The 15,514-nt window shown below is 50.5% G+C and overlaps 22 non-coding genes and 5 pseudogenes across 22 annotated transcripts; all 27 read right to left on the bottom strand.

The window, feature by feature from the left end:
- Positions 1-293: 293 nt before the first annotated feature.
- LOC134931159 (U1 spliceosomal RNA) lies at positions 294-456 on the bottom strand. Its single transcript, XR_010179008.1, has one exon. It is a non-coding gene; the product is annotated as a U1 spliceosomal RNA (small nuclear RNA).
- A 152-nt stretch (positions 457-608) lies between these two features.
- On the bottom strand, positions 609-771 carry LOC134930945 (U1 spliceosomal RNA). Its single transcript, XR_010178842.1, has one exon. It is a non-coding gene; the product is annotated as a U1 spliceosomal RNA (small nuclear RNA).
- A 671-nt stretch (positions 772-1,442) lies between these two features.
- Positions 1,443-1,605, bottom strand: LOC134931094 (U1 spliceosomal RNA). The gene has a single exon (XR_010178964.1). It is a non-coding gene; the product is annotated as a U1 spliceosomal RNA (small nuclear RNA).
- Positions 1,606-1,757: 152 nt separating this feature from the next.
- LOC134930885 (U1 spliceosomal RNA) lies at positions 1,758-1,920 on the bottom strand. The gene has a single exon (XR_010178788.1). It is a non-coding gene; the product is annotated as a U1 spliceosomal RNA (small nuclear RNA).
- Positions 1,921-2,619: 699 nt separating this feature from the next.
- Positions 2,620-2,754, bottom strand: LOC134931021 (U1 spliceosomal RNA; annotated as a pseudogene).
- A 152-nt stretch (positions 2,755-2,906) lies between these two features.
- LOC134930902 (U1 spliceosomal RNA) lies at positions 2,907-3,069 on the bottom strand. Its single transcript, XR_010178804.1, has one exon. It is a non-coding gene; the product is annotated as a U1 spliceosomal RNA (small nuclear RNA).
- Positions 3,070-3,740: 671 nt separating this feature from the next.
- On the bottom strand, positions 3,741-3,903 carry LOC134931157 (U1 spliceosomal RNA). The gene has a single exon (XR_010179007.1). It is a non-coding gene; the product is annotated as a U1 spliceosomal RNA (small nuclear RNA).
- A 152-nt stretch (positions 3,904-4,055) lies between these two features.
- On the bottom strand, positions 4,056-4,218 carry LOC134930944 (U1 spliceosomal RNA). Its single transcript, XR_010178841.1, has one exon. It is a non-coding gene; the product is annotated as a U1 spliceosomal RNA (small nuclear RNA).
- Positions 4,219-4,889: 671 nt separating this feature from the next.
- LOC134931093 (U1 spliceosomal RNA) lies at positions 4,890-5,052 on the bottom strand. Its single transcript, XR_010178963.1, has one exon. It is a non-coding gene; the product is annotated as a U1 spliceosomal RNA (small nuclear RNA).
- Positions 5,053-5,204: 152 nt separating this feature from the next.
- On the bottom strand, positions 5,205-5,368 carry LOC134930934 (U1 spliceosomal RNA). The gene has a single exon (XR_010178834.1). It is a non-coding gene; the product is annotated as a U1 spliceosomal RNA (small nuclear RNA).
- A 699-nt stretch (positions 5,369-6,067) lies between these two features.
- On the bottom strand, positions 6,068-6,202 carry LOC134931151 (U1 spliceosomal RNA; annotated as a pseudogene).
- A 152-nt stretch (positions 6,203-6,354) lies between these two features.
- On the bottom strand, positions 6,355-6,517 carry LOC134930884 (U1 spliceosomal RNA). The gene has a single exon (XR_010178787.1). It is a non-coding gene; the product is annotated as a U1 spliceosomal RNA (small nuclear RNA).
- Positions 6,518-7,188: 671 nt separating this feature from the next.
- On the bottom strand, positions 7,189-7,351 carry LOC134931092 (U1 spliceosomal RNA). Its single transcript, XR_010178962.1, has one exon. It is a non-coding gene; the product is annotated as a U1 spliceosomal RNA (small nuclear RNA).
- Positions 7,352-7,503: 152 nt separating this feature from the next.
- Positions 7,504-7,666, bottom strand: LOC134930908 (U1 spliceosomal RNA). Its single transcript, XR_010178810.1, has one exon. It is a non-coding gene; the product is annotated as a U1 spliceosomal RNA (small nuclear RNA).
- Positions 7,667-8,365: 699 nt separating this feature from the next.
- Positions 8,366-8,500, bottom strand: LOC134931111 (U1 spliceosomal RNA; annotated as a pseudogene).
- A 152-nt stretch (positions 8,501-8,652) lies between these two features.
- On the bottom strand, positions 8,653-8,815 carry LOC134930883 (U1 spliceosomal RNA). The gene has a single exon (XR_010178786.1). It is a non-coding gene; the product is annotated as a U1 spliceosomal RNA (small nuclear RNA).
- A 699-nt stretch (positions 8,816-9,514) lies between these two features.
- LOC134931020 (U1 spliceosomal RNA) lies at positions 9,515-9,649 on the bottom strand (annotated as a pseudogene).
- A 152-nt stretch (positions 9,650-9,801) lies between these two features.
- LOC134930900 (U1 spliceosomal RNA) lies at positions 9,802-9,964 on the bottom strand. The gene has a single exon (XR_010178803.1). It is a non-coding gene; the product is annotated as a U1 spliceosomal RNA (small nuclear RNA).
- A 671-nt stretch (positions 9,965-10,635) lies between these two features.
- LOC134931156 (U1 spliceosomal RNA) lies at positions 10,636-10,798 on the bottom strand. Its single transcript, XR_010179006.1, has one exon. It is a non-coding gene; the product is annotated as a U1 spliceosomal RNA (small nuclear RNA).
- A 152-nt stretch (positions 10,799-10,950) lies between these two features.
- LOC134930943 (U1 spliceosomal RNA) lies at positions 10,951-11,113 on the bottom strand. Its single transcript, XR_010178840.1, has one exon. It is a non-coding gene; the product is annotated as a U1 spliceosomal RNA (small nuclear RNA).
- Positions 11,114-11,784: 671 nt separating this feature from the next.
- LOC134931090 (U1 spliceosomal RNA) lies at positions 11,785-11,947 on the bottom strand. The gene has a single exon (XR_010178960.1). It is a non-coding gene; the product is annotated as a U1 spliceosomal RNA (small nuclear RNA).
- A 152-nt stretch (positions 11,948-12,099) lies between these two features.
- Positions 12,100-12,262, bottom strand: LOC134930882 (U1 spliceosomal RNA). The gene has a single exon (XR_010178785.1). It is a non-coding gene; the product is annotated as a U1 spliceosomal RNA (small nuclear RNA).
- Positions 12,263-12,961: 699 nt separating this feature from the next.
- On the bottom strand, positions 12,962-13,096 carry LOC134931018 (U1 spliceosomal RNA; annotated as a pseudogene).
- A 152-nt stretch (positions 13,097-13,248) lies between these two features.
- Positions 13,249-13,411, bottom strand: LOC134930899 (U1 spliceosomal RNA). The gene has a single exon (XR_010178802.1). It is a non-coding gene; the product is annotated as a U1 spliceosomal RNA (small nuclear RNA).
- Positions 13,412-14,082: 671 nt separating this feature from the next.
- On the bottom strand, positions 14,083-14,245 carry LOC134931155 (U1 spliceosomal RNA). The gene has a single exon (XR_010179005.1). It is a non-coding gene; the product is annotated as a U1 spliceosomal RNA (small nuclear RNA).
- Positions 14,246-14,397: 152 nt separating this feature from the next.
- Positions 14,398-14,560, bottom strand: LOC134930941 (U1 spliceosomal RNA). The gene has a single exon (XR_010178839.1). It is a non-coding gene; the product is annotated as a U1 spliceosomal RNA (small nuclear RNA).
- A 671-nt stretch (positions 14,561-15,231) lies between these two features.
- On the bottom strand, positions 15,232-15,394 carry LOC134931089 (U1 spliceosomal RNA). Its single transcript, XR_010178959.1, has one exon. It is a non-coding gene; the product is annotated as a U1 spliceosomal RNA (small nuclear RNA).
- Positions 15,395-15,514: the final 120 nt, after the last annotated feature.

The raw sequence follows: 15,514 nt of genomic DNA, 5'->3' as shown, positions 1-15,514 counted from the left end.
CCACCCTCCTTCGGTGTGGGGCTCATGTTGGCTATACCCCAGCCCCTGAAGCATTCAAGCTGATTTCTTGCAGCAGCTGGGCACTGTAACAACTCCAGAGCTTCTCTATAAGGCAAGTAAAAGGGTGTGGGCCCTGCAGCACTACCTGTAGTTCGCATTGTGCGTTGGAAGGCACAAAGTAAGCAGACGGGAGAAGTCAGGATAGTGCGCAAGGGCATAGAAGGGAGCGGCTCAAGAAAAGAGAAGTGGAAACAGACAGCAAACTAGGCTGGAGAGAGACCTGAGACAAAGAGATCTGAATTATACGAGAGCCGACCAGGGGAAACACAAATGATGCAGTCAAGTTTCCCACATTTGGGGAAATCGCAGGAGCAGCAGACCCAGAGTGCAATGGGTGAGCCTTGCCCTGGGAGAAGCACCTTCATGATCATAGTATCTCACCTGGCAGGTAAGTAGGAGTTGAGCTAGAGCTGGGGAGGATCGCTGCTCGGGCACCCCCCTGTCAAGTGAAGGAGATCCAACTGAGGCAACACAAGGGAACTCTCGAAAGAAGAACAAGGCTAGAGGAAGATCTTAGACAAAGAAATCTGACTTTTACCAGAGCTGACCAGAGGAAAGCACAAACACAGTCCCCCACTACCACAAATAATGCTGTCGAGTTTCCCACATTTGGGGAAATCACAGGGGCAGCACACCCAGAATGCAATGAATGAACCTCACCCTGGGAGAACAATCTTCATGACCATGGTATCTCCTGTGCAAAATAAGTATGATTTTGGATAGGGCTGGGGAGGGCCGCTGCTCAGGCACATCTCTGTCAAGTAAAGGAGATTCAACTGAGGCAGCACAAGGGAACTCTCATCTGGGGACAACAACTGCAGGGAGAACACATATTTTCAGATGAACATGGGAGGGCAGAAGGCTGCCTAATACTGAAGCACTGCCAAACAACAAACCAAATGCAACAACTAGTGCAAGCATTCCTGGGGGAAGGCCTGCAGCAGATGGATTTGCATATGGTGATGTCATCCAAGCAGTGGGTCAAAGTTGGCTTCAACCCTCGTCTGCATATGAAAAAAGAAAAGGGGCGTGCAGGGCATGGCGGCCTTTTGCGGCGATTGGATGACCCCTAGTTCGCATTAAACACCTCCACCCTCCTTCGGTGTAGGGCTCATGTTGGCTATGCCCCAGCCCCTGAAGCATTTAAGCTGATTTCTTGCAGCAGCTGGGCACTGTAACAGCTCCAGAGCTGCTCTGTAAGGCAAGTAAAAGGGTGTGGGCCCTGCAGCACTACCTGTAGTTCGCATTGTGCGTTGGAAGGCACAAAGTAAGCAGACGGGAGTAGTCAGGATAGTGCGCAAGGGCATAGAAGGGAGCGGCTCAAGAAAAGAGAAGTGGAAACAGACAGCAAACTAGGCTGGAGAAAGACCTGAGACAAAGAGATCTGAATTATACGAGAGCCGACCAGGGGAAACACAAATTATGCAGTCAAGTTTCCCACATTTGGGGAAATCGCAGGAGCAGCAGACCCAGAGTGCAATGGGTGAGCCTTGCCCTGGGAGAAGCACCTTCATGATCATAGTATCTCACCTGGCAGGTAAGTAGGAGTTGAGCTAGAGCTGGGGAGGGTCGCTGCTCGGGCACCCCCCTGTCAAGTGAAGGAGATCCAACTGAGGCAGCACAGAGGAACTATCGAAAGAAGAACAAGGCTAGAGGAAGATCTGAGACAAATAAATCTGACTTTTACTAGAGCTGACCAGAGGAAAGCACAAATACAGTCCCCCACTACCACAAATAATGCAGTCGAGTTTCCCACATTTGGGGAAATCACAGGGGCAGCATACCCAGAATGCAATGAATGAACCTCACCCTGGGAGAACAATCTTCATGACCATGGTTTCTCCTTTGCAAAATAAGTATGATTTGGGATAGGGCTGGGGAGGGCCGCTGCTCAGGCACATCTCTGTCAAGTAAAGGAGATTCAACTGAGGCAGCACAAGGGAACTCTCATCTGGGGACAACAACTGCAGGGAGAACACATATTTTCAGATGAACATGGGAGGGCAGAAGGCTGCCTAATACTGAAGCACTGCCAAACAACAAACCAAATGCAACAACTAGTGCAAGCATTCCTGGGGGAAGGCCTGCAGCAGATGGAATTGCATATGGTGATGTCATCCAAGCAGTGGGTCAAAGTTGGCTTCAACCTTCGTCTGCATATGAAAAGAGAAAAGGGGCGTGCAGGGCATGGCGGCCTTTTTCGGCGCTTGGATGACCCCTAGTTCGCATTAAACACCTCCACTCTCCTTCGGTGTGGGGCTCATGTTGGCTATGCCCCAGCCCCTGAAGCATTCTTGATGATTTCTTGCAGCAGCTGGGCACTGTAACAGCTCCAGAGCTGCTCTGTAAGGCAAGTAAAAGGGTGTGGGCCCTGCAGCACTACCTGTAGTTCGCATTGTGCGTTGGAAGGCACAAAGTAAGCAGACGGGAGAAGTCAGGATAGTGCGCAAGGGCATAGAAGGGAGCGGCTCAAGAAAAGAGAAGTGGAAACAGACAGCAAACTAGGCTGGAGAGAGACCTGAGACAAAGAGATCTGAATTATACGAGAGCCGAACAGGGGAAACACAAATTATGCAGTCAAGTTTCCCACATTTGGGGAAATCGCAGGAGCAGCACACCCAGAGTGCAATGGGTGAGCCTTGCCCTGGGAGAAGCACCTTCATGATCATAGTATCTCACCTGGCAGGTAAGTAGGAGTTGGGCTAGAGCTGGGGAGGGTCGCTGTTCGGGCACCCCCCTGTCAAGTGAAGGAGATCCAACTGAGGCAGCACAAGGGAACTCTCGAAAGAAGAACAAGGCTAGAGGAAGATCTGAGACAAAGAAATCTGACTTTTACCAGAGCTGACCAGAGGAAAGCACAAACACAGTCCCCCACTACCACAAATAATGCAGTCGAGTTTCCCACATTTGGGGAAATCACAGGGGCAGCATACCCAGAATGCAATGAATGAACCTCACCCTGGGAGAACAATCTTCATGACCATGGTTTCTCCTTTGCAAAATAAGTATGATTTGGGATAGGGCTGGGGAGGGCCGCTGCTCAGGCACATCTCTGTCAAGTAAAGGAGATTCAACTGAGGCAGCACAAGGGAACTCTCATCTGGGGACAACAACTGCAGGGAGAACACATATTTTCAGATGAACATGGGAGGACAGAAGGCTGCCTAATACTGAAGCACCCACAAACAACAAACCAAATGCAACAACTAGTGCAAGCATTCCTGGAGGAAGGCCTGCAGCAGATGGATTTGCATATGTTGATGTCATCCAAGCAGTGGGTCAAAGTTGGCTTCAACCCTCGTCTGCATATGAAAAGAGAAAAGGGGCGTGCAGGGCATGGCGGCCTTTTGCGGCGTTTGGATGACCCCTAGGTCACATTAAACACCTCCACCCTCCTTCGGTGTGGGGCTCATGTTGGCTATACCCCAGCCCCTGAAGCATTCAAGCTGATTTCTTGCAGCAGCTGGGCACTGTAACAACTCCAGAGCTTCTCTATAAGGCAAGTAAAAGGGTGTGGGCCCTGCAGCACTACCTGTAGTTCGCATTGTGCGTTGGAAGGCACAAAGTAAGCAGACGGGAGAAGTCAGGATAGTGCGCAAGGGCATAGAAGGGAGCGGCTCAAGAAAAGAGAAGTGGAAACAGACAGCAAACTAGGCTGGAGAGAGACCTGAGACAAAGAGATCTGAATTATACGAGAGCCGACCAGGGGAAACACAAATGATGCAGTCAAGTTTCCCACATTTGGGGAAATCGCAGGAGCAGCAGACCCAGAGTGCAATGGGTGAGCCTTGCCCTGGGAGAAGCACCTTCATGATCATAGTATCTCACCTGGCAGGTAAGTAGGAGTTGAGCTAGAGCTGGGGAGGATCGCTGCTCGGGCACCCCCCTGTCAAGTGAAGGAGATCCAACTGAGGCAACACAAGGGAACTCTCGAAAGAAGAACAAGGCTAGAGGAAGATCTTAGACAAAGAAATCTGACTTTTACCAGAGCTGACCAGAGGAAAGCACAAACACAGTCCCCCACTACCACAAATAATGCTGTCGAGTTTCCCACATTTGGGGAAATCACAGGGGCAGCACACCCAGAATGCAATGAATGAACCTCACCCTGGGAGAACAATCTTCATGACCATGGTATCTCCTGTGCAAAATAAGTATGATTTTGGATAGGGCTGGGGAGGGCCGCTGCTCAGGCACATCTCTGTCAAGTAAAGGAGATTCAACTGAGGCAGCACAAGGGAACTCTCATCTGGGGACAACAACTGCAGGGAGAACACATATTTTCAGATGAACATGGGAGGGCAGAAGGCTGCCTAATACTGAAGCACTGCCAAACAACAAACCAAATGCAACAACTAGTGCAAGCATTCCTGGGGGAAGGCCTGCAGCAGATGGATTTGCATATGGTGATGTCATCCAAGCAGTGGGTCAAAGTTGGCTTCAACCCTCGTCTGCATATGAAAAAAGAAAAGGGGCGTGCAGGGCATGGCGGCCTTTTGCGGCGATTGGATGACCCCTAGTTCGCATTAAACACCTCCACCCTCCTTCGGTGTAGGGCTCATGTTGGCTATGCCCCAGCCCCTGAAGCATTTAAGCTGATTTCTTGCAGCAGCTGGGCACTGTAACAGCTCCAGAGCTGCTCTGTAAGGCAAGTAAAAGGGTGTGGGCCCTGCAGCACTACCTGTAGTTCGCATTGTGCGTTGGAAGGCACAAAGTAAGCAGACGGGAGTAGTCAGGATAGTGCGCAAGGGCATAGAAGGGAGCGGCTCAAGAAAAGAGAAGTGGAAACAGACAGCAAACTAGGCTGGAGAAAGACCTGAGACAAAGAGATCTGAATTATACGAGAGCCGACCAGGGGAAACACAAATTATGCAGTCAAGTTTCCCACATTTGGGGAAATCGCAGGAGCAGCAGACCCAGAGTGCAATGGGTGAGCCTTGCCCTGGGAGAAGCACCTTCATGATCATAGTATCTCACCTGGCAGGTAAGTAGGAGTTGAGCTAGAGCTGGGGAGGGTCGCTGCTCGGGCACCCCCCTGTCAAGTGAAGGAGATCCAACTGAGGCAGCACAGAGGAACTATCGAAAGAAGAACAAGGCTAGAGGAAGATCTGAGACAAAGAAATCTGACTTTTACCAGAGCTGACCAGAAGAAAGCACAAACACAGTCCCCCACTACCACAAATAATGCAGTCGAGTTTCCCACATTTGGGGAAATCACAGGGGTCAGCATACCCAGAATGCAATGAATGAACCTCACCCTGGGAGAACAATCTTCATGACCATGGTATCTCCTATGCAAAATAAGAATGATTTGGGATAGGGCTGGGGAGGGCCGCTGCTCAGGCACATCTCTGTCAAGTAAAGGAGATTCAACTGAGGCAGCACAAGGGAACTCTCATCTGGGGACAACAACTGCAGGGAGAACACATATTTTCAGATGAACATGGGAGGGCAGAAGGCTGCCTAATACTGAAGCACTGCCAAACAACAAACCAAATGCAACAACTAGTGCAAGCATTCCTGGGGGAAGGCCTGCAGCAGATGGAATTGCATATGGTGATGTCATCCAAGCAGTGGGTCAAAGTTGGCTTCAACCTTCGTCTGCATATGAAAAGAGAAAAGGGGCGTGCAGGGCATGGCGGCCTTTTTCGGCGCTTGGATGACCCCTAGTTCGCATTAAACACCTCCACTCTCCTTCAGTGTGGGGCTCATGTTGGCTATGCCCCAGCCCCTGAAGCATTCAAGATGATTTCTTGCAGCAGCTGGGCACTGTAACAGCTCCAGAGCTGCTCTGTAAGGCAAGTAAAAGGGTGTGGGCCCTGCAGCACTACCTGTAGTTCGCATTGTGCGTTGGAAGGCACAAAGTAAGCAGACGGGAGAAGTCAGGATAGTGCGCAAGGGCATAGAAGGGAGCGGCTCAAGAAAAGAGAAGTGGAAACAGACAGCAAACTAGGCTGGAGAGAGACCTGAGACAAAGAGATCTGAATTATACGAGAGCCGAACAGGGGAAACACAAATTATGCAGTCAAGTTTCCCACATTTGGGGAAATCGCAGGAGCAGCAGACCCAGAGTGCAATGGGTGAGCCTTGCCCTGGGAGAAACACCTTCATGATCATAGTATCTCACCTGGCAGGTAAATAGGAGTTGGGCTAGAGCTGGGGAGGGTCGCTGCTCGGGCACCCTCCTGTCAAGTGAAGGAGATCCAACTGAGGCAGCACAAGGGAACTCTCGAAAGAAGAACAAGGCTAGAGGAAGATCTGAGACAAAGAAATCTGACTTTTACCAGAGCTGACCAGAGGAAAGCACAAATACAGTCCCCCACTACCACAAATAATGCAGTCGAGTTTCCCACATTTGGGGAAATCACAGGGGCAGCATACCCAGAATGCAATGAATGAACCTCACCCTGGGAGAACAATCTTCATGACCATGGTTTCTCCTTTGCAAAATAAGTATGATTTGGGATAGGGCTGGGGAGGGCCGCTGCTCAGGCACATCTCTGTCAAGTAAAGGAGATTCAACTGAGGCAGCACAAGGGAACTCTCATCTGGGGACAACAACTGCAGGGAGAACACATATTTTCAGATGAACATGGGAGGGCAGAAGGCTGCCTAATACTGAAGCACTGCCAAACAACAAACCAAATGCAACAACTAGTGCAAGCATTCCTGGGGGAAGGCCTGCAGCAGATGGATTTGCATATGGTGATGTCATCCAAGCAGTGGGTCAAAGTTGGCTTCAACCCTCGTCTGCATATGAAAAGAGAAAAGGGGCGTGCAGGGCATGGCGGCCTTTTGCGGCGCTTGGATGACCCCTAGTTCGCATTAAACACCTCCACCCTCCTTCGGTGTAGGGCTCATGTTGGCTATGCCCCAGCCCCTGAAGCATTCAAGCTGATTTCTTGCAGCAGCTGGGCACTGTAACAACTCCAGAGCTGCTCTGTAAGGCAAGTAAAAGGGTGTGGGCCCTGCAGCACTACCTGTAGTTCGCATTGTGCGTTGGAAGGCACAAAGTAAGCAGACGGGAGTAGTCAGGATAGTGCGCAAGGGCATAGAATGGAGCGGCTCAAGAAAAGAGAAGTGGAAACAGACAGCAAACTAGGCTGGAGAGAGACCTGAGATAAAGAGATCTGAATTATACGAGAGCCGACCAGGGGAAACACAAATTATGCAGTCAAGTTTCCCACATTTGGGGAAATCGCAGGAGCAGCAGACCCAGAGTGCAATGGGTGAGCCTTGCCCTGGGAGAAGCACCTTCATGATCATAGTATCTCACCTGGCAGGTAAGTAGGAGTTGAGCTAGAGCTGGGGAGGGTCGCTGCTCGGGCACCCCCCTGTCAAGTGAAGGAGATCCAACTGAGGCAGCACAAGGGAACTATCGAAAGAAGAACAAGGCTAGAGGAAGATCTGAGACAAAGAAATCTGACTTTTACCAGAGCTGACCAGAGGAAAGCACAAACACAGTCCCCCACTACCACAAATAATGCAGTCGAGTTTCCCACATTTGGGGAAATCACAGGGGCAGCATACCCAGAATGCAATGAATGAACCTCACCCTGGGAGAACAATCTTCATGACCATGGTATCTCCTATGCAAAATAAGTATGATTTGGGATAGGGCTGGGGAGGGCCGCTGCTCAGGCACATCTCTGTCAAGTAAAGGAGATTCAACTGAGGCAGCACAAGGGAACTCTCATCTGGGGACAACAACTGCAGGGAGAACACATATTTTCAGATGAACATGGGAGGGCAGAAGGCTGCCTAATACTGAAGCACTGCCAAACAACAAACCAAATGCAACAACTAGTGCAAGCATTCCTGGGGGAAGGCCTGCAGCAGATGGAATTGCATATGGTGATGTCATCCAAGCAGTGGGTCAAAGTTGGCTTCAACCTTCGTCTGCATATGAAAAGAGAAAAGGGGCGTGCAGGGCATGGCGGCCTTTTTCGGAGCTTGGATGACCCCTAGTTCGCATTAAACACCTCCACTCTCCTTCGGTGTGGGGCTCATGTTGGCTATGCCCCAGCCCCTGAAGCATTCAAGCTGATTTCTTGCAGCAGCTGGGCACTGTAACAGCTCCAGAGCTGCTCTGTAAGGCAAGTAAAAGGGTGTGGGCCCTGCAGCACTACCTGTAGTTCGCATTGTGCGTTGGAAGGTACAAAGTAAGCAGACGGGAGAAGTCAGGATAGTGCGCAAGGGCATAGAAGGGAGCGGCTCAAGAAAAGAGAAGTGGAAACAGACAGCAAACTAGGCTGGAGAGAGACCTGAGACAAAGAGATCTGAATTATACGAGAGCCGAACAGGGGAAACACAAATTATGCAGTCAAGTTTCCCACATTTGGGGAAATCGCAGGAGCAGCAGACCCAGAGTGCAATGGGTGAGCCTTGCCCTGGGAGAAACACCTTCATGATCATAGTATCTCACCTGGCAGGTAAGTAGGAGTTGGGCTAGAGCTGGGGAGGGTCGCTGCTCGGGCACACTCCTGTCAAGTGAAGGAGATCCAACTGAGGCAGCACAAGGGAACTCTCGAAAGAAGAACAAGGCTAGAGGAAGATCTGAGACAAAGAAATCTGACTTTTACCAGAGCTGACCAGAGGAAAGCACAAATACAGTCCCCCACTACCACAAATAATGCAGTCGAGTTTCCCACATTTGGGGAAATCACAGGGGCAGCATACCCAGAATGCAATGAATGAACCTCACCCTGGGAGAACAATCTTCATGACCATGGTTTCTCCTTTGCAAAATAAGTATGATTTGGGATAGGGCTGGGGAGGGCCGCTGCTCAGGCACATCTCTGTCAAGTAAAGGAGATTCAACTGAGGCAGCACAAGGGAACTCTCATCTGGGGACAACAACTGCAGGGAGAACACATATTTTCAGATGAACATGGGAGGGCAGAAGGCTGCCTAATACTGAAGCACTGCCAAACAACAAACCAAATGCAACAACTAGTGCAAGCATTCCTGGGGGAAGGCCTGCAGCAGATGGAATTGCATATGGTGATGTCATCCAAGCAGTGGGTCAAAGTTGGCTTCAACCTTCGTCTGCATATGAAAAGAGAAAAGGGGCGTGCAGGGCATGGCGGCCTTTTTCGGCGCTTGGATGACCCCTAGTTCGCATTAAACACCTCCACTCTCCTTCGGTGTGGGGCTCATGTTGGCTATGCCCCAGCCCCTGAAGCATTCTTGATGATTTCTTGCAGCAGCTGGGCACTGTAACAGCTCCAGAGCTGCTCTGTAAGGCAAGTAAAAGGGTGTGGGCCCTGCAGCACTACCTGTAGTTCGCATTGTGCGTTGGAAGGCACAAAGTAAGCAGACGGGAGAAGTCAGGATAGTGCGCAAGGGCATAGAAGGGAGCGGCTCAAGAAAAGAGAAGTGGAAACAGACAGCAAACTAGGCTGGAGAGAGACCTGAGACAAAGAGATCTGAATTATACGAGAGCCGAACAGGGGAAACACAAATTATGCAGTCAAGTTTCCCACATTTGGGGAAATCGCAGGAGCAGCACACCCAGAGTGCAATGGGTGAGCCTTGCCCTGGGAGAAGCACCTTCATGATCATAGTATCTCACCTGGCAGGTAAGTAGGAGTTGGGCTAGAGCTGGGGAGGGTCGCTGTTCGGGCACCCCCCTGTCAAGTGAAGGAGATCCAACTGAGGCAGCACAAGGGAACTCTCGAAAGAAGAACAAGGCTAGAGGAAGATCTGAGACAAAGAAATCTGACTTTTACCAGAGCTGACCAGAGGAAAGCACAAACACAGTCCCCCACTACCACAAATAATGCAGTCGAGTTTCCCACATTTGGGGAAATCACAGGGGCAGCATACCCAGAATGCAATGAATGAACCTCACCCTGGGAGAACAATCTTCATGACCATGGTTTCTCCTTTGCAAAATAAGTATGATTTGGGATAGGGCTGGGGAGGGCCGCTGCTCAGGCACATCTCTGTCAAGTAAAGGAGATTCAACTGAGGCAGCACAAGGGAACTCTCATCTGGGGACAACAACTGCAGGGAGAACACATATTTTCAGATGAACATGGGAGGACAGAAGGCTGCCTAATACTGAAGCACCCACAAACAACAAACCAAATGCAACAACTAGTGCAAGCATTCCTGGAGGAAGGCCTGCAGCAGATGGATTTGCATATGTTGATGTCATCCAAGCAGTGGGTCAAAGTTGGCTTCAACCCTCGTCTGCATATGAAAAGAGAAAAGGGGCGTGCAGGGCATGGCGGCCTTTTGCGGCGTTTGGATGACCCCTAGGTCACATTAAACACCTCCACCCTCCTTCGGTGTGGGGCTCATGTTGGCTATACCCCAGCCCCTGAAGCATTCAAGCTGATTTCTTGCAGCAGCTGGGCACTGTAACAACTCCAGAGCTTCTCTATAAGGCAAGTAAAAGGGTGTGGGCCCTGCAGCACTACCTGTAGTTCGCATTGTGCGTTGGAAGGCACAAAGTAAGCAGACGGGAGAAGTCAGGATAGTGCGCAAGGGCATAGAAGGGAGCGGCTCAAGAAAAGAGAAGTGGAAACAGACAGCAAACTAGGCTGGAGAGAGACCTGAGACAAAGAGATCTGAATTATACGAGAGCCGACCAGGGGAAACACAAATGATGCAGTCAAGTTTCCCACATTTGGGGAAATCGCAGGAGCAGCAGACCCAGAGTGCAATGGGTGAGCCTTGCCCTGGGAGAAGCACCTTCATGATCATAGTATCTCACCTGGCAGGTAAGTAGGAGTTGAGCTAGAGCTGGGGAGGATCGCTGCTCGGGCACCCCCCTGTCAAGTGAAGGAGATCCAACTGAGGCAACACAAGGGAACTCTCGAAAGAAGAACAAGGCTAGAGGAAGATCTTAGACAAAGAAATCTGACTTTTACCAGAGCTGACCAGAGGAAAGCACAAACACAGTCCCCCACTACCACAAATAATGCTGTCGAGTTTCCCACATTTGGGGAAATCACAGGGGCAGCACACCCAGAATGCAATGAATGAACCTCACCCTGGGAGAACAATCTTCATGACCATGGTATCTCCTGTGCAAAATAAGTATGATTTTGGATAGGGCTGGGGAGGGCCGCTGCTCAGGCACATCTCTGTCAAGTAAAGGAGATTCAACTGAGGCAGCACAAGGGAACTCTCATCTGGGGACAACAACTGCAGGGAGAACACATATTTTCAGATGAACATGGGAGGGCAGAAGGCTGCCTAATACTGAAGCACTGCCAAACAACAAACCAAATGCAACAACTAGTGCAAGCATTCCTGGGGGAAGGCCTGCAGCAGATGGATTTGCATATGGTGATGTCATCCAAGCAGTGGGTCAAAGTTGGCTTCAACCCTCGTCTGCATATGAAAAAAGAAAAGGGGCGTGCAGGGCATGGCGGCCTTTTGCGGCGATTGGATGACCCCTAGTTCGCATTAAACACCTCCACCCTCCTTCGGTGTAGGGCTCATGTTGGCTATGCCCCAGCCCCTGAAGCATTTAAGCTGATTTCTTGCAGCAGCTGGGCACTGTAACAGCTCCAGAGCTGCTCTGTAAGGCAAGTAAAAGGGTGTGGGCCCTGCAGCACTACCTGTAGTTCGCATTGTGCGTTGGAAGGCACAAAGTAAGCAGACGGGAGTAGTCAGGATAGTGCGCAAGGGCATAGAAGGGAGCGGCTCAAGAAAAGAGAAGTGGAAACAGACAGCAAACTAGGCTGGAGAAAGACCTGAGACAAAGAGATCTGAATTATACGAGAGCCGACCAGGGGAAACACAAATTATGCAGTCAAGTTTCCCACATTTGGGGAAATCGCAGGAGCAGCAGACCCAGAGTGCAATGGGTGAGCCTTGCCCTGGGAGAAGCACCTTCATGATCATAGTATCTCACCTGGCAGGTAAGTAGGAGTTGAGCTAGAGCTGGGGAGGGTCGCTGCTCGGGCACCCCCCTGTCAAGTGAAGGAGATCCAACTGAGGCAGCACAGAGGAACTATCGAAAGAAGAACAAGGCTAGAGGAAGATCTGAGACAAATAAATCTGACTTTTACTAGAGCTGACCAGAGGAAAGCACAAATACAGTCCCCCACTACCACAAATAATGCAGTCGAGTTTCCCACATTTGGGGAAATCACAGGGGCAGCATACCCAGAATGCAATGAATGAACCTCACCCTGGGAGAACAATCTTCATGACCATGGTTTCTCCTTTGCAAAATAAGTATGATTTGGGATAGGGCTGGGGAGGGCCGCTGCTCAGGCACATCTCTGTCAAGTAAAGGAGATTCAACTGAGGCAGCACAAGGGAACTCTCATCTGGGGACAACAACTGCAGGGAGAACACATATTTTCAGATGAACATGGGAGGGCAGAAGGCTGCCTAATACTGAAGCACTGCCAAACAACAAACCAAATGCAACAACTAGTGCAAGCATTCCTGGGGGAAGGCCTGCAGCAGATGGAATTGCATATGGTGATGTCATCCAAGCAGTGGGTCAAAGTTGGCTTCAACCTTCGTCTGCATATGAAAAGAGAAAAGGGGCGTGCAGGGCATGGCGGCCTTTTTCGGCGCTTGGATGACCCCTAGTTCGCATTAAACACCTCCACTCTCCTTCGGTGTGGGGCTCATGTTGGCTATGCCCCAGCCCCTGAAGCATTCTTGATGATTTCTTGCAGCAGCTGGGCACTGTAACAGCTCCAGAGCTGCTCTGTAAGGCAAGTAAAAGGGTGTGGGCCCTGCAGCACTACCTGTAGTTCGCATTGTGCGTTGGAAGGCACAAAGTAAGCAGACGGGAGAAGTCAGGATAGTGCGCAAGGGCATAGAAGGGAGCGGCTCAAGAAAAGAGAAGTGGAAACAGACAGCAAACTAGGCTGGAGAGAGACCTGAGACAAAGAGATCTGAATTATACGAGAGCCGAACAGGGGAAACACAAATTATGCAGTCAAGTTTCCCACATTTGGGGAAATCGCAGGAGCAGCACACCCAGAGTGCAATGGGTGAGCCTTGCCCTGGGAGAAGCACCTTCATGATCATAGTATCTCACCTGGCAGGTAAGTAGGAGTTGGGCTAGAGCTGGGGAGGGTCGCTGTTCGGGCACCCCCCTGTCAAGTGAAGGAGATCCAACTGAGGCAGCACAAGGGAACTCTCGAAAGAAGAACAAGGCTAGAGGAAGATCTGAGACAAAGAAATCTGACTTTTACCAGAGCTGACCAGAGGAAAGCACAAACACAGTCCCCCACTACCACAAATAATGCAGTCGAGTTTCCCACATTTGGGGAAATCACAGGGGCAGCATACCCAGAATGCAATGAATGAACCTCACCCTGGGAGAACAATCTTCATGACCATGGTTTCTCCTTTGCAAAATAAGTATGATTTGGGATAGGGCTGGGGAGGGCCGCTGCTCAGGCACATCTCTGTCAAGTAAAGGAGATTCAACTGAGGCAGCACAAGGGAACTCTCATCTGGGGACAACAACTGCAGGGAGAACACATATTTTCAGATGAACATGGGAGGACAGAAGGCTGCCTAATACTGAAGCACCCACAAACAACAAACCAAATGCAACAACTAGTGCAAGCATTCCTGGAGGAAGGCCTGCAGCAGATGGATTTGCATATGTTGATGTCATCCAAGCAGTGGGTCAAAGTTGGCTTCAACCCTCGTCTGCATATGAAAAGAGAAAAGGGGCGTGCAGGGCATGGCGGCCTTTTGCGGCGTTTGGATGACCCCTAGGTCACATTAAACACCTCCACCCTCCTTCGGTGTGGGGCTCATGTTGGCTATACCCCAGCCCCTGAAGCATTCAAGCTGATTTCTTGCAGCAGCTGGGCACTGTAACAACTCCAGAGCTTCTCTATAAGGCAAGTAAAAGGGTGTGGGCCCTGCAGCACTACCTGTAGTTCGCATTGTGCGTTGGAAGGCACAAAGTAAGCAGACGGGAGAAGTCAGGATAGTGCGCAAGGGCATAGAAGGGAGCGGCTCAAGAAAAGAGAAGTGGAAACAGACAGCAAACTAGGCTGGAGAGAGACCTGAGACAAAGAGATCTGAATTATACGAGAGCCGACCAGGGGAAACACAAATGATGCAGTCAAGTTTCCCACATTTGGGGAAATCGCAGGAGCAGCAGACCCAGAGTGCAATGGGTGAGCCTTGCCCTGGGAGAAGCACCTTCATGATCATAGTATCTCACCTGGCAGGTAAGTAGGAGTTGAGCTAGAGCTGGGGAGGATCGCTGCTCGGGCACCCCCCTGTCAAGTGAAGGAGATCCAACTGAGGCAACACAAGGGAACTCTCGAAAGAAGAACAAGGCTAGAGGAAGATCTTAGACAAAGAAATCTGACTTTTACCAGAGCTGACCAGAGGAAAGCACAAACACAGTCCCCCACTACCACAAATAATGCTGTCGAGTTTCCCACATTTGGGGAAATCACAGGGGCAGCACACCCAGAATGCAATGAATGAACCTCACCCTGGGAGAACAATCTTCATGACCATGGTATCTCCTGTGCAAAATAAGTATGATTTTGGATAGGGCTGGGGAGGGCCGCTGCTCAGGCACATCTCTGTCAAGTAAAGGAGATTCAACTGAGGCAGCACAAGGGAACTCTCATCTGGGGACAACAACTGCAGGGAGAACACATATTTTCAGATGAACATGGGAGGGCAGAAGGCTGCCTAATACTGAAGCACTGCCAAACAACAAACCAAATGCAACAACTAGTGCAAGCATTCCTGGGGGAAGGCCTGCAGCAGATGGATTTGCATATGGTGATGTCATCCAAGCAGTGGGTCAAAGTTGGCTTCAACCCTCGTCTGCATATGAAAAAAGAAAAGGGGCGTGCAGGGCATGGCGGCCTTTTGCGGCGATTGGATGACCCCTAGTTCGCATTAAACACCTCCACCCTCCTTCGGTGTAGGGCTCATGTTGGCTATGCCCCAGCCCCTGAAGCATTTAAGCTGATTTCTTGCAGCAGCTGGGCACTGTAACAGCTCCAGAGCTGCTCTGTAAGGCAAGTAAAAGGGTGTGGGCCCTGCAGCACTACCTGTAGTTCGCATTGTGCGTTGGAAGGCACAAAGTAAGCAGACGGGAGTAGTCAGGATAGTGCGCAAGGGCATAGAAGGGAGCGGCTCAAGAAAAGAGAAGTGGAAACAGACAGCAAACTAGGCTGGAGAAAGACCTGAGACAAAGAGATCTGAATTATACGAGAGCCGACCAGGGGAAACACAAATTATGCAGTCAAGTTTCCCACATTTGGGGAAATCGCAGGAGCAGCAGACCCAGAGTGCAATGGGTGAGCCTTGCCCTGGGAGAAGCACCTTCATGATCATAGTATCTCACCTGGCAGGTAAGTAGGAGTTGAGCTAGAGCTGGGGAGGGTCGCTGCTCGGGCACCCCCCTGTCAAGTGAAGGAGATCCAACTGAGGCAGCACAGAGGAACTATCGAAAGAAGAACAAGGCTAGAGGAAGATCTGA

This window comes from Pseudophryne corroboree, chromosome 5 (assembly GCF_028390025.1).
Source record: "Pseudophryne corroboree isolate aPseCor3 chromosome 5, aPseCor3.hap2, whole genome shotgun sequence".
NCBI lineage: Eukaryota > Metazoa > Chordata > Amphibia > Anura > Myobatrachidae > Pseudophryne > Pseudophryne corroboree.
The sequence above is the reverse complement of the archived record's forward strand: the minus strand, read 5'-3'. Positions and strand labels throughout refer to the sequence as shown.